The sequence below is a fragment of the Natator depressus genome, chromosome 2, assembly GCF_965152275.1.
Source record: "Natator depressus isolate rNatDep1 chromosome 2, rNatDep2.hap1, whole genome shotgun sequence".
Classification (NCBI taxonomy): Eukaryota; Metazoa; Chordata; order Testudines; family Cheloniidae; genus Natator; species Natator depressus.
This window is the reverse complement of record NC_134235.1, coordinates 9,639,932-9,654,815: the sequence shown is the minus strand read 5'-3', so window position 1 is coordinate 9,654,815 and position 14,884 is coordinate 9,639,932. Positions and strand designations below refer to the sequence as shown.

Below are 14,884 nucleotides of genomic sequence, written 5' to 3'. Positions count from 1 at the left end.
GAGCATTTCATAAGGTCCACAGCCGGCTTCAACACAGTAAGTGTGTAAACAGACAATACTATACAAACAACGTATCTAAATACATACTGAACTTAAAATATAAGTCAATACAGGAGACTTTAAATCTTATTAAAATATGTAGAATCTGTTTGGCCCACACAAGGTTATGCCTCGGTTTATGTGGCTCCCCTTTGTAATAAGGTTGGGTGCCACTTGTTTAAGTGACTTGCCTAGCATCATATAGGAACTCTGTGGCAGAGGAAGAGATGGAATCCAGTTCTCCAGGGAAGTATTCATCTCTCTTACCCCTGAGATCATCCATTCTCTTCCTATAATCCCCTGCCTTGTTCATTACACACCTTCCAACTTCTGCAACAAATGAAATAGGGGTCCTACAGACATGCTCATTCACGACACAATCCTGATTTATCCCCCAAGCAAGTCTGTCTGCCCTGTGCACAGAATTGACCGGGGTCCTGGGGAAAAAGATACCATGTGATCATGTAATTAAAGACTGTCTCATAATGCTTATGCACAAGGACGTAAATTAAGGCTGCAACAGGCAACCTTAATTCTGGCATTTCCTAACTTTTGAGAGCTTAATTTTGCAACCTTAATAATGTTCTTTTAATGTAGTTTTGTGTGTGTAATAAAGAAGTACAGCACATTAAATTCATAGCGTATATTGTATCTGTCACATAGGTATCTGGATACGTAACACAGATAAAAAAGGGATGGTGCAAAAAAAATGGCAAATAATTAAATTGAGCTAATCCCAGCCTCCTCCATTCCCCCAAACTGCTGACCAAACAAATCCCTCCCCATAAACATACCAGAAAAATGCTATGTTAAATGTAATGTGTCTTGCTAAGAATTATTTTGAGAAAGTTCTGGCCTGTTTTTTACAGGAAGTCAGACCAGATGACCACAATGGTCCCTTCTGGCCTAGGAATCTAAGAATCTATCTTTGCTTACTTGTCATGGTGCTATATTTTACAATACGGTGATTCATGGAGCTGAGTGAAAACTTTATAACAAAGTCTTATCCAAGAAGGTGCACTCTACTGCAAGATATTTACCTAACAAACTAATAAATACAGGGTTGTCATGGTTTTACCAGGACATGACTCACTTCAGTCTTTTACATATCGTGTATTCCAAAGTACAAATGGCTGCAGACCAAAAAGCACACTTGTACATGACATCATGACATTAACAGCTGTTCATTTTAAAAGGTCAACTGAAATGAAAGGAAACAATCAAAAAAAGATTCTAAATCCGGATAGTTCCCATCTAGGCTTTTTACACATGATAAATACATTTTGAGATGAACTGGAAGTCTTTTTACCAGCAGACAGACAATTTCAGGCTCTGACTTTTCTGGGTTATTCATGCTACTGTTGAAGACACTGCTAATCCCTAAAACAAAGCAGGAATTGCACTGCCTTCATTATTGTAGATGTCAGGGATATCAACTGCTACATGAAACACATGGACTTGAACTCAGGTATTAGCAAGTAAGGGGCCCCATATTACCCTTTAATCGCTGGTGTTATAAACAGTGTAAAACATTTCAGAAAAATTGATCATGCCTCCACTGCCTGTTACCATAAGTCTCAATTACTGCCTCGAAACCAAAATTCGAACAATTCCCCATGCCTTACCAGCTGCCAATGGCCCAGCTATCTCTTATCCAGCTAACAAAATCTTTAATATACTCCCTCCCAACAATTTCTACTCACTGTCAATATAAAAATTTAAGACAGACTGAAAATCTGGGACATGGTAAAAAAACTAAGTTTACTATAAAAAATGTAAACACGGTATGACCCTGGTCCATAATACAAATAATAATACTTAAACATTATATTGATTAGACCTGACCTAAGGAGAGAAGTAAGGACAGTAAAGGGGAAAGAGGATAGTGGAGGCCATCTCATGTAACCCTGAGGTCCAGGCTGCTTAATCCAGGTCTCATATGCAGCATCCTGGCACTTTAGGGCTTTATTGTTTGATCTAACTACAAAGCTTCAGGTTTTTAAATGAAGTGATAAAACTGAAGACTACTAAAAACTTGAACTTCACTGTCTTTAACTTGCATGGGAAAAAAACAGGAAAACCAACTTTAACCATACCAAGGCATTAATCTATTCATAGCTATGCAACAGTTTAGTACAAATAGACACGGCACTTTAGAAACAAGGGGAAGAGAAGTAATTATTCACCGAGAATTTTAAGAGCAAAAAAAAGACTAATTAGCATCCATGAAATCCCTGAGCAAGAAATTCCAGAAAGTATTACTGTACAAGAGAAGACCGTCACACAGTGCAACACATTTGGGTAGCGATGAGACAAGTGAACCAGCATTAGGTGACCTTTACTGGTGACGGAAGGTGTACAGACCAACTATATCAGACAGAATTTGAAGGGCTTTAGCAGGTGAAAGAGGGTACCTTGAAGTTAATCTGAAAAGCAGTTTGCAGTGTATCAGAGCCAGGGATGCAGTTACATTATTGGTACATCCAGAATGCTAGCAGAAACATTTTGTACCTGCTGTCATGTATTAATCATGATTGCAGCAAGAAAGCCATTACAATAGTCTAAACGGGCAAAAATAATGGCATGAACTGCATCAGCAAGTGAGGTGAGGAGGTGCACTGGCATTCCTGAACTGTCGGCAGAAAGATTTTGTTACAGTTCAAAACATGAGTGACGCAAATCTTGCTGGACTCGTCACCCACGCTGCTCACCACAAAAGAGAATGTAGCAACAAAAAGCATTAAAATGTGAACAAGAGTGAGTAACTAGTTTCCACAATTCTCCTTTTACTATAACCAATTGTACAAAACCCCCAGACATGGAAGTATAACATCATGTAGCCAATTATTTTAGTTTATTGCTCATTCATTGTGTGATGTTAGGACTAAGGCTAAGATTTTGTCAAGGATATTTTTAGTAAAAGTCATGGACAATAAAGAAAAATTCACGGAAGTCTGTGACCTGTCCCAGACTTTCACTAAAAATATCCATGACAAAATGGGAAGCTGCTGGGCAACTGCGGGACAGGCTTGGAGCTTGAGGGGTCCCCCCCACCCTGGCTTGGAGCTGCAGGGGTCCCTCTGCCGCTCACAGGGGCCCGAGGCTGCAGGGATCCCCCTGCCAACCACTGAGGCCGGAAGCTGCGTGAGTGCCCCGCAGCTCCCTGCCCCCATGGGAAAAAACAGGACCTGGCAGCTCCCAGACACCGCAGGCTGAAGTCACTGAGGTCTTCAGAAGTCTCAGAATCAATGACCTCTGTGACAAATTCATAGACTTAGTTATCATTAACTAACATGTTATGTCACATATAATCATTGTATACTAAACAGAGTTAAGTTGTAGAATGACAGACGTATAAGATTGATCAGTAGTCAGAAGGGATAAGTATGCATTAGATATCTAAGTAAGGAGGGATGAAACGCAAGGCCTACAGGCTAAGGCCTGTAAGACTTTAGTTTAGCCATACTAGACTACAGGCTTAAGAAATGCTTGATGTAAGTAACTGTGCCACAAGATTACAGGAAAAGATTTAACAATGGATGATATTGTGAAAAATTAAAAGTAAGAGTAATTTTTTTTTCCCCTTTACAAGATACCCGGTAGTCACATTATTCTACGTGCCCTAACTGCAGGGTATGAGATATAGTCTGAATCACATTATAAAAAGAGGACGCCCAGAGTGGAAAAATTGAGCTCCTTATGTGAAACTCCAGCAGGAACCATCCCTCTACTGATAATCAATTGGCAAGGCAGCCATCAGACCTTAAGAATATCCTTAAGGATGTGAGTATAACTATATTTATAATTTGTGCATAGATCTTTATAGAATTTCTCTTTAATAAAACTTGCAAAACAGACTAGACCCTGTACTTGCATGTATAGTCACTATCCTTGGTCGTTATGAGTTCCTAGAGAGTCTAAATCTGAAGCAAGTAGCAGAGGTGACTTTCACTCTGTTGAGCTTGAAACTGTAGCCACAACAGCCAAACCCATGCTGGTGTAATATAACATCACTAAAATTAACTTTAAATAAAAATAAAGACTACAATCAGTAAGGGAAACAGAAGTCAGAAAAATATCAGTCTCAATGCAGATAAAATATAACCCTGCAATGATGGATTAAAGCACTTAGGGAAAGCACAGATGAATTAAAAAGGGGACCAAACAGGACTCATGGCAAAAAGAACAGAAGTAAAAGGGTTGAACACCGCAGGCTACAGACATATTGAATGTTTGTGATTTGGCAGAGTGAATGTACAGCAAATACAGTTTCTACTTGAGACCATAGCCCATAACTATTTCACATTTGGGGACAATGTATACCTTCAAATCAGTGGCACTGCTATGGGTACCCACATGGCCCCATAGTATGCCAACATTTTTATGGCTGACTTAGAACAATGCTTCCTCCGCTCTCGTCCCCTAATGCCCCTACTCTACTTGCGCTACATTGATGACATCTTCATCATCTGGACCCATGGAAAAGAAGCCCTTGAGGAATTCCACCATGATTTCAAAAATTTCCATCCCACCATCAACCTCAGCCTCGACCAGTCCACACAAGAGATCCACTTCCTGGACACTACGGTGCTAAGAAGTGATGGTCACATAAACACCACCCTATACTGGAAACCTACTGACCCCTATGCCTGCCTACATGCTTCCAGCTTTCATCCAGACCACACCACACGATCCATTGTCTACAGCCAAGCTCTACGATACAACCGCATTTGCTCCAACCCCTCAGACAGAGACAAACACCTACAAGATCTCTATCACGCGTTCTTACAACTACAATACCCACCTGCTGAAGCGAAGAAACAGATTGACACGGCCAGAAGAGGACCCAGAAGTTACCTACTACAGGATAGGCCCAACAAAGAAAATAACAGAACGCCACTAGCCATCACCTTCAGCCCCCAACTAAAACCTCTCCAATGCATCATCAGGGATCTACAACCTATCCTGAAGGATGACCCAACACTCTCACAGATCTTGGGAGACAGGCCAGTCCTTGCTTACAGACAGCCCCCCAACCTGAAGCAAATACTCACCAGCAACCACACACCACACAACAGAACCACTAGCCCAGGAACCTATCCTTGCAACAAAGCCCGTTGTCAACTGTGTCCACATACCTATTCAGGGGACACCATCATAGGGCCTAATCACATCAGCCACAATATCAGAGGCTCGTTCACCTGCACATCTACCAATGTGATATGTGCCAGCAATGCCCCTCTGCCATGTACATTGGCCAAACTGGACAGTCTCTACGTAAAAGAATAAATGGACATAAATCAGACGTCAAGAATTATAACGTTCAAAACCAGTCGGAGAACACTTCAATCTCTCTGGTCACTCAATTACAGACCTAAAAGTGGCAATTCTTCAACAAAAAAACTTCAAAAACAGACTCCAACGAGAGACTACTGAATTGGAATTAATTTGCAAACTGGATACAATTAACTTAGGCTTGAATAAAGACTGGGAGTGAATGGGTCATTACACAAAGTAGAACTATCTCCCCATGTTTCTTCCCCCCCCACTGTTCCTCAGATGTTCTTGTCAACTGCTGGAAATGGCCCACCTTGATTATCACTACAAAAGGTCCGTTCCCCCTCGCTCTCCTGCTAGCAATAGCTCACCTTACCTGATCACTCTCGTTACAGTGTGTATGGTAATACCCATTGTTTCATGGTCTCTGTGTATATAAATCCCCCCACTGTATTTTCCACTGAATGCATCCGATGAAGTGAGCTGTAGCTCATGAAAGCTTATGCTCAAATAAATTTGTTAGTCTCTAAGGTGCCACAAGTACTCCTTTTCTTAATATGGAACTAGAGGATTGTTAAAATTCTTCTCCATTACCATAGTGTCATCCTGATTCTACAGCGTTCAGCTGATCAGCTTTGGTATGAAGCAGCTCCAAAGCTTTTGTAGGTAAGATAGGGTCTTTCAAATGCCCCTCACACAAGCTGTCCACATGACATATCGAGCTTAGCAACCCCTGTGCCCATCAGACTGGCAGGAAGACTGCAATAGTGATGTCACAAAGATGCTACGTCTTTACAGGGTCCTGATAAAAAATAAAAAACTTCAGCAGATATCATTTACAGCTTTAGGGCATAGTGTAAGCCAGTGCTTCTCAAGCTATCTGATGTGGGGGACCAGCAATTTTTTTTTTCCAATGTAGGCGCAGACCGGCAGCCAATGGCTAGCGGACCGGCACCGGTCCGCGGACCACCACTTTGAGTAGCACTGGTGTAAGCAACATACACAGACACTCCTCTGAAGAAAATAGCTTCAATGGACACTATTTCCATACCTGTTAAGAGCTCAGCAAGTGTGGCCAACTTCCCTATAGCGTCAGTACTACTACTCATTATTAAAACCTTTTAGCACTCATAGCGCTTTTCGTCAGTAGATCTCAAAGAAGATCTCAAAGTGCTTTACAAAAGAGGCTAGCATCATTATCTCCATTTTAGAGATGGAGAAATATAGCCACCAGGAGGTGAAATGACTTTCCCAAGGTCACCCAGCAGACCACTGACCGAGCCAGGAATAAAATCCAGGCCTCCTAAGTCCCAGTCCAGTGGCCTATCCACTAGGAAACACTGCATCCCTTATACTTAAGAGAAATATATTTTTGAGTGCTTTGCATAACTCAAAAATGGCTTAATGAATTTTTCTCAAGTTAAAAAAAAAAATTACTTTTCGACTAAGTTCGAACATGGAAAACAATCCAAAATAAGATTTCCCACCCACCCCACTTTCAGAGAAGTGAGTGAATGAACAAAAGGGTCGTGAATTAGACAGTTAAATGTAGGAATCTGGGATGATTCTTGTTACAGTTTAACATCAATTGCTTACCAGTGGAATCTTCAAAAGCACCTAACAGAGTTAAGCAATGCAAGTCTGATTGAAAAATCAATGGGATTTGTGCCCTCTTAAGGTCCTTGGGTGCTTTAGAATATCTCAGCCTAAACAGTTTTACCCAACATTAATAAACCCAGTGAAAAATTAGTTCACTGGAAATTCCACATACCTTAAGTAGATTTTCCAGCTCTCAGTAGTAGGTACTTGCTGTGACTGAGATGGAAGTCTGAAATGATAATTTAGACTTGATCAGGATTCTTTCTTGACATAGGAAAATTCAGATTAGTCACATACTTGACACACGTTGAATGCAAATAGTTTAACAGTGACCCCAGCAATATTAAGTCAAAATAATTTTCCAAATAAATGGACTATGTGGCAGTCAGTTGGGGTACATCTTCCGTTATGATATCTACTGGAGATGGAAGTGAATGCCTCATAGAGTGTTAGTGTGTGTAGCTGACAGTACTGTAGGTGATGTGAAGGTGGTAAAAAAAAAAAAAAAAAAAAAAAAAAAAAAAAATGCTGGAGACTTTTCCCTTATTATTTTCATGATTTTAAGGTTTTGGATGGATGCGTCCTGATGGAACCTTAACCGTCTAAATCAGGGGTTCTCAACCTTTTTCTTCCTGAGCCCTCCCCAGCATGCTATAGAAACTCCACGGCTCACCTGTGCCACAACAACTGTTTTTATGTATAGAAAAGCCAAGGCCAGTGTTAGGGGGTAGCAAGCAGGGCAACTGCCCACAGTACAGGCAGCCCCACGAAGCTAAGTTGCTCAGGCTTCAGCTTCAGCCCCAGATGGCAGGACTCAGGGCCCCAGGATTTAGCCCCATATGATGGGGCTTTGGCTTTCTGCCCTGGGCCCCAGCGTATCTAATCCTGGCCCTGCTTGGCAGCCCCCCGAAACCTGCTTGCGGCCCCCACTAGGGGCCTCAGGCCCCTGGTTGAGAACCACTGGTCTAAATGTATCTTGAAGTTAGTTTTGTGTGTGTGCGAAGTGCATACCACAAAAGAAGCCCCAATTCCTGAATGAGGATTCTAGGTGCTACAACACTACAAATAATCAAAATAAATAAATAAAGTCTCCCTGAAGAAAATCTGAAAACAGTATCTGGTGAGAACTGGTTACTCATCCTGTGCAGTAACTATAGTTCTTCGAGATGTGTGTCATTCTAGATGTGTTTGCCATCCCTGCACCTTTGAGCAGAGACTGACATAGCAGTGTCTGTTTGGCCTGTGCATATATGCTAGTCAGTCTCATGCCCCATATCATCATTATATAACATTGCGCAGGCGAACTGCTCTCCATTCCTTCTCGACCGCAAATCCCCATAGCAGAGAACTCTGAAGCAAAGGGGAAGGAGGGAAAATAGTGTAGCTCCCATAGATACAGACATCTCAAAGAACTACAGTGACTGCAAAGGGTGAGTAACCATTTCTTCTTCTTTGAATAGTGTCCCTATAGGTGCTCCACTTTAGGTGACGACTGAGCAGTTCCCCATAAGACAAAGGGGGCTTCAGAGTTGAGTCCAGTATGGAAGAAAATAAAGCCAAGCCGAACCCAGTATCAGAAGCAGAGTTGTGAGTAGCATTCAGTGAACATATTCATAGAAGCCCAGGTAGTGGCCTCACTTATTTCAATAATGGGCATGTTTTCGAGAAATGCCGTAGAGGTAGAAATGGACCTCATATAGTGACTTTGTATGTCCAAAGGTGCTTGAATATTACAAAATTCATAGCAAGAATTAATGCAATCAGATATCCGCTGGGAAAGTCTTTGATTAGAGATTGCAGACCCTTTCAATCTATCTGTGAGCAAGACAAACAATTTGGGGGTCTTTCTGAAGAGTTTAGTCCTAATTCAGAGAGAAGTGCTCTCCTGATGTCAATGGTGTTCAGTAGTGCCTCTTGTTTATCTAGGTGAGGTTCAGGGTGGAAGACTGGCAGGTAAATAGGTTGGTTAATATGGAACTTGGAGAACACTTTAGGTAAAAATTTGAGGTGAGGTTGCAATGTGACCTTGTCCTTAAAAAAAATACTGTGAAAAGGGGGTCATGACATAGGGGCCCCTTTTTTCTCTAATCCATCACGCCGATGTGATGGCTATCGGGAATGCCATTTTCATGGATAAATGGAGCAGCAAGCAGGTAGCCATCAGTTCAAACAGTGGTCTTGTAAGGCAGTGGTTCTCAACCAGGGGTACATATACCCCTGGGGGTACGCAGAGGTTTTCCAGGGGGTACGTCAACTCATCTAGATATCTGCCTAGTTTTTACAACAGGCTACATAAAAAGCACTAGCAAACTCAGTATAAACAAAAATTTCATGCAAACAATGACTTGTTTATACTGCTCTATATACTATACACTGAAATGTAAGTACAATATTTATATGCCAATTAGGGCTGTCAAGTTATTAAAAAAATTAATTGTGGTTAATCGCCCTGTTAATAATAGAATACCATTTATTTACATATTTTTGGATGTTTTCTACATTTTCAAACATATTGATTTCAATTACAACACAGAATACAAAACGTACAGTGCTCACTTTATATTTATTTTTAATACAAATATTTGCACTGTAAAAAATAAATCGTATTTTTCAATTCATCTAATACAAGTACTGTAGTGCAATCTCTTTATAATGAAAGTTGAACTTAAAAATGTCGAATTATGTACAAAAAACCTGCATTCAAAAATAAAACAAAGTAAAACTTTTAGAGCCGACAAATCCACTCAGTCCTACTTCAGCCAATCGCTCAGACAAACAATTGTGGTTACATTTCCAGGAGATACTGGTGCCTGATTCTTGTTTAGAACCTACAAGTTCATTCAGTCCTACTTCAGCCTATTGCTCAAACAAGTTTGGTTACAATTTGCAGGAGATAATGCTGCACACATCTTGTTTACAATGTCACCTGAAAGTGAGAACAGGCGTTCGTATGGCACTTTTGTAACCGGTGTCGTAAGATATTTACGTGCCAGATACGATAAACATTCGTATGTCCCTTCATGCTTCAACCACCATTCCAGAGGATATGCATCCATGCTGATGACGGGTTCTGCTCAACAACAATCCAAAGCAAAGCGGATCAACGCATGTTCATTTTCATCATCATGAGTCAGATGCTACCAGCAGAAGATTGATTTTCTTTTTTGGTGGTTTGGGTTCTGTAGTTTCCGCATCAGAGTGTTGCTCTTTTAAGATTTCTGAAAGCGTGCTCCACACCTCGTCCCTCTCAGATTTTGGACGGCACTTGAGATTATTAAACCTTAGGTCAAATGCTGTAACTATTTTTAGAAATCTCACATTGGTACCTTCTTTGAGTTTCGTCAAATCTGCAGTGACAGTGTTCGCAAATCAAACAACGTGTGCTGGGTCATCATCCGAGACTGCTATAACATGAAATATATGGCAGAATGTGGGTAAAACAGAGCAGGGGACACACAATTCTCCCTCAAGGAGTTCAGTCAAAATTTAAATAACGCACTATTTTTTAAACGAACATCATCAGCATGGAAGCATGTCCTCCGGAATGATGGCTAAAGCATGAGGAGACATTTGAATGTTTAGCATATCTGACGCGTAAATACCGTGCAACACCAGCTACAAAAGTGCCAAGCGAATGCCTGTTCTCACTTTCAGGTGACACTGTAATAAATAAGAAGCAGGCAGCAGTATCTCCCATAAACATAAACAAACTTGTCTTAACAATTGGCTGAACGAGAAGTAGGACTGAGCGGACTTGTAGGCTCTAAAGTTTTACATTGTTTTGTTTTTGAGTGCAGTTATGTAACAAACAAACAAAAAAAGTACATGTTTAAGTTACACTTTCGATAGAGAAACATCAACAAAGCATTGTAAAGGATACCCCAGGTTAGAGGGCAGCAATGACACAGCTACTCATTAGTCTGGATTGTACCCTCGTATGTCACACCCATAGGGACACTACTCAAAGAATAAGCGTTTGTTTCCTCAAGGTACATGTATAAGCAGAAGAGCCAGGCCACATTCTAGCTAATTTTACAAACACGTACCAATAAAACTCAGAATAAGCATGAGAGATTTTAGTCCAAAGGATAGTTCTTTTTTCAGGAAATGACTGTAGCACTTTAAAATCTAAGTGCCTTATCATCCATAAGCCACATGGTAATTAGCGTGGCATGACTATACTTCACCTTTAAAAACAAACTGAAGATTTTTTTTTCTGTGCTGCACCACATTGTCCATCATTGCTGAAGGTAGCACAACCCTGCATAACAAGTTAGTAAAACTCCATTTAGTAATACAGTGTTTTAGAATTTGATTCAGTATACAATTGTGGGAGTGAGAGCAAAAGAAATCATGAACTTTTCAAAACTGCCCAATGATCTTTTATTCACCTTAAGCAGGTCAGCCCTGAACAGCACAAACACTGCTTGACCCGTTTTATGCTGACTTCAGTTCTTTAGCCAGTCAGCTAACCTAATGCAAGGCTGTGAGAGTGCATGGCTTGAGACCACAAACGCCCATTCTCATTAGACCAAATCTGCTAATTTAATTATTAGTCATGAAGCAGGACAGGAGTGAAGGTAAAAGGACTGTAATATGCTGAACAAGGAACACAGAGCCCAGCCTTGTTTAGTTCTTCAGAAGAGAGGCAGCCATGGCTAGGTAGTCCTCTTTGGTCACATGATATCAGCAGTGAACCCCTCCTACCTCTTGGAATTCACACTGCTAAACTCAGTGTGCTCTTGTGTTCTACAGTATACTCTGTCAAGTGCTGTCTGTGGTTGCCAGGCAGTCCTACACAGAAAGTTTTGTCAGGTAGAAAGAAAAGGAGTACTAGTGGCACCTTAGAGACTAACCAATTTATCTGAGCATGAGCTTTCGTGAGCTACAGCTCACTTCATCGGATGCATCCAATGAAGTGAGCTGTAGCTCACGAAAGCTCATGCTCAGATAAATTGGTTAGTCTCTAAGGTGCCACTGGTACTCCTTTTCTTTTTGCGAATACAGACTAACACGGCTGCTACTCTGAAACTTTGTCAGGTAGGGGGACAACAGTTAAGGCAAGGAGCTCGCACCAGAGCTTGCAGGGATAGCACTTAATCCTCAAGAGAATGTGTATGTGATGGTAAATATTTGAATGGGAAATACCAAAAAAAAAAAAAAAAAAAAAAGGGAGAAAGGAAACTAGTGGGAGAATTCACAAAAGGGCAGAAAAGAGAACAGCAGGAGAGAAAATCTGAGGAATGGAAGGGAAAGGAGATACATTTTCTTTCCTCTCCTGTTGTGTATGTCTACAGAAGAAAGGACAGTGAAAAAATGCAGAGACAAGATTTAAAAATAAAAAAAATGAGAAAATATCATATGAATAACAGAGCACTACATTCTACTGCAAAGATTCATAAAAGCTATAAAAAGGATCAAAAGGGACTGAAAGAGAAAACCACACACAGATTCACAGTCCGTACATGAAATGTCTACCAAAGCTAAACAGCTTGAAAATTCATCTTTGAGGTCATAAAAAAATAATACATGTATGTCCTCTCTTCCCCTCATACCAAGATATAAGCATATTTGAAAAATATTCTGCACTGAGTACGTCCTGAATTTTTAACTCAACAAAATACTACTCTCCTTTTAAAAACACTGTCATAAAAAGGAATGTTTCTCTCTGCATGACTCCAGAGATCTCAGGAGTTCTTTGAGCATATCTCAGTGTTTCCCCCAATACGTATGTGGCAAGTCCTCCACGGAGTGTTGGCCACCTACCATGCCTTCTGGTGGCTTCTACTGACACCTGCCTGTATGCACCATCAACAATGAGTCATTAGCTAGCAGCTGCCAAAGTTGTATTCACAGTGAAGGCTGAGAAGGGAAACTGACTGGGTAACTGGGCAATGAATTGGCACATGAAATCCAATGCTGATAAGTACAAAGTAATGTACATTGGAAAAAATAATCCCAACTATACATACCAAATGATTAGGTCGAAATTAGCTGTTCCTATTCAAGAAAGAGCTTGGCTTCATCATGGACAGTTCTCTGAAAACATCAGCTCACTGTTCAGCAGCAGTCAAAAAAGTTAACAGAACGTTAGGAACCATTAAGAAAGGGATAGATAATAAAAAAGAAATATCATAATGCCACTATATAAATCAATGGTACCCCCACACATTGAAAACAGCTTCTTGTTGCGTTTACCTCATCTCAAAAAAGATATCTTACAACTGGAAAGGTGCAGAAAAGGGCAATGAAAATGATCAGGAGTATGGAACAGTTCCACATGAGGAGAGATTAAACAGACTGGAATTATTCATTTTAGAAAAGAAACTAAGAGGACACATGATAGAGGTCTATAAAATCATGAATGGTATGGAAAAAGTGAATAGGGAAGTATTATTTATCCCTTCACGTAACACCAGAACTAGGAGTCACCCAATGAAATTAATAGGCAGCAGGTTTAAAACAAACATAAGGAAGTACTTTACACAAAAAACAGTCAACCTGTGGAACTCGTTGCCAGGGGAAGCTGTGAAGGCCAAAAGTATAACTGGGTTTAAACAAGAATTCATAGAGGATACATCCATCAGCGGCTACTGTCCAAGATGGTCAGGAACACACCCCCATGCTGCAGGCATCCCGAAACCTCTAACTGCCAGAAGCTGGACCTGGACAACAAGGGATGGACTACTCAATAATTGCCCTGTTCTATTCATTCCCTCTGAAGCACTTGGCACTGGCCACTGTCAGACACAGAATACTGGGCTAGGTGGACCACTGATCTGACCCAGCATGGCCATTCTTATCAACTGCTTACAACTGGGATGAAGAATAGTCAGAGTGAGCACAGAGACAGAAAGAAGGATGGGAAGAAATAAAGAGAGTGACAATCACATATTATTCTTGGGAATTGGGAGACACCTAAGTTTAGAGCTGAACCATGAATATATATTTAATAGTTTTATTATGACAGTCTAGTGAACTATTCGTTTACCCTTACTAACCGATTTAAAATTAGGACAAGACAACTCTTAAGGGAAATCCCTCACTTTATCCCTGTCCTAAATCTCCGATGCCTCCTATGGTGGTACACCATCACAATGACAAAAACTGTCAAGGTCACTACTCCACACATCTTCAGCCTGGTTCTTGTCAACCCCCGCTGGCTCTATTTTATCACCCCACCTTGCCTACTGAGTGGCAATGGCAGCTTTCACCCGAGCTCTATCTACTCCAATTATTTCTAGAAAAACTATCAAGACTATAGTTAATTAATGAAAATAGGAACTTACACTTGGATTTGCATAACACAAAGATTTTTGTATCCTTTACAAAGAGAGATCCCTTAGCAGCCAGTCACTCAGACAAAGAAACATATGCATTAACTAGTTTGTGTTGGTAAAGCTCTTTGAAGATATAAAATGCTATAAAGTTCCGAATCTGAAAATGATGTGCTCTCACTCTGAGAAATTATGCCACTACTACATCTAAGCCTTCTGTAAAAAACATTCTGCGCAGACTCAACATGCAACTCAACATGTAACACCAGACAGAAAAATTTAAAACAATACTCCATTTAAATCAAATTGCTTAGGCCTCAAAACACTTAAGAGCATACGAAGGGCCATACTGGGTCAGACCAAAGGCCATCTAGCCCAGTATCCTGTCTTCTGATGTGGCCACTGCCAGGTGCCCCAGAGGGAATGAACAGAACAGGTAATCATCAAGCGATCCAGTCCCTGTCGCTCATTCCCAGGTTCTGGCAAACAGAGGTGAGGGACACCATCCCTGCCCATCCTGGCTAATTTGTGTCAAGCTCTAGCTAGACAGAAATTCAAATTCAATTTAAAATGCACAAAACCAGCATTTTTTAAAAAAATTAAATAAAACTGCCTTAAATGTGCTGGATACATTAAAAAAAGTTTATCAAAATCTGTTTTGAATTTAAAAAATGAACTGATTTATTAAACAA

The 14,884-nt window shown here is 40.6% G+C and overlaps 1 protein-coding gene across 5 annotated transcripts in view; it reads right to left on the bottom strand.

The window, feature by feature from the left end:
- PTK2 (protein tyrosine kinase 2) overlaps window positions 1–14,884 on the bottom strand; it is a 375,599-nt gene that overhangs the window by 347,508 nt on the left and 13,207 nt on the right. For 2 of the 5 annotated variants that reach the window (XM_074943797.1, XM_074943799.1), the window contains exon 2: window positions 7,088–7,144. The exons of 2 other annotated variants lie outside the window; for them this stretch is intronic. The gene's annotated coding sequence lies outside the window, so the exon portion shown is untranslated. Of the gene's footprint in view, window positions 1–7,087; window positions 7,145–12,887; window positions 12,972–14,884 lie in introns of those variants that run through there. One more of the 5 variants, XM_074943798.1, reaches the window with a different exon arrangement.